This window comes from Myotis davidii, unplaced genomic scaffold, assembly GCF_000327345.1.
Source record: "Myotis davidii unplaced genomic scaffold, ASM32734v1 scaffold663, whole genome shotgun sequence".
Lineage (NCBI taxonomy): Eukaryota > Metazoa > Chordata > Mammalia > Chiroptera > Vespertilionidae > Myotis > Myotis davidii.
In genome coordinates, this window is record NW_006295816.1 from 6,022,110 (window position 1) to 6,022,411 (window position 302).

The window sequence follows — 302 nt, forward strand, 5'->3', positions numbered from 1 at the left end:
CACCCCTTCCCCTGTCCCTCTGCCTCCAACGCCCCCCTCACCTGGAGGGGGTACTGCAAAGCATTTCCTCTCTTTTTCCTTCACTTCCAAAAAAGGGGAAAGGCTTCAAGGAGTCCCTGAAAGGGGGCACTTGGGAGTGAGGTGTCCTCCACCAGCGCTGGGGGGCAGCCAGCCTGCACCCTGGCCAGGCTGGTGTGTCGCTCCCACTGCCCCGGGCTCCAGGTCCTGCGGGTGCAGGTCAGGGCTGGTTGTTGGCGCTCATCCTCCCGCCCCTGCTGCTGGCCGAGGTGGGGAAGAGTGGA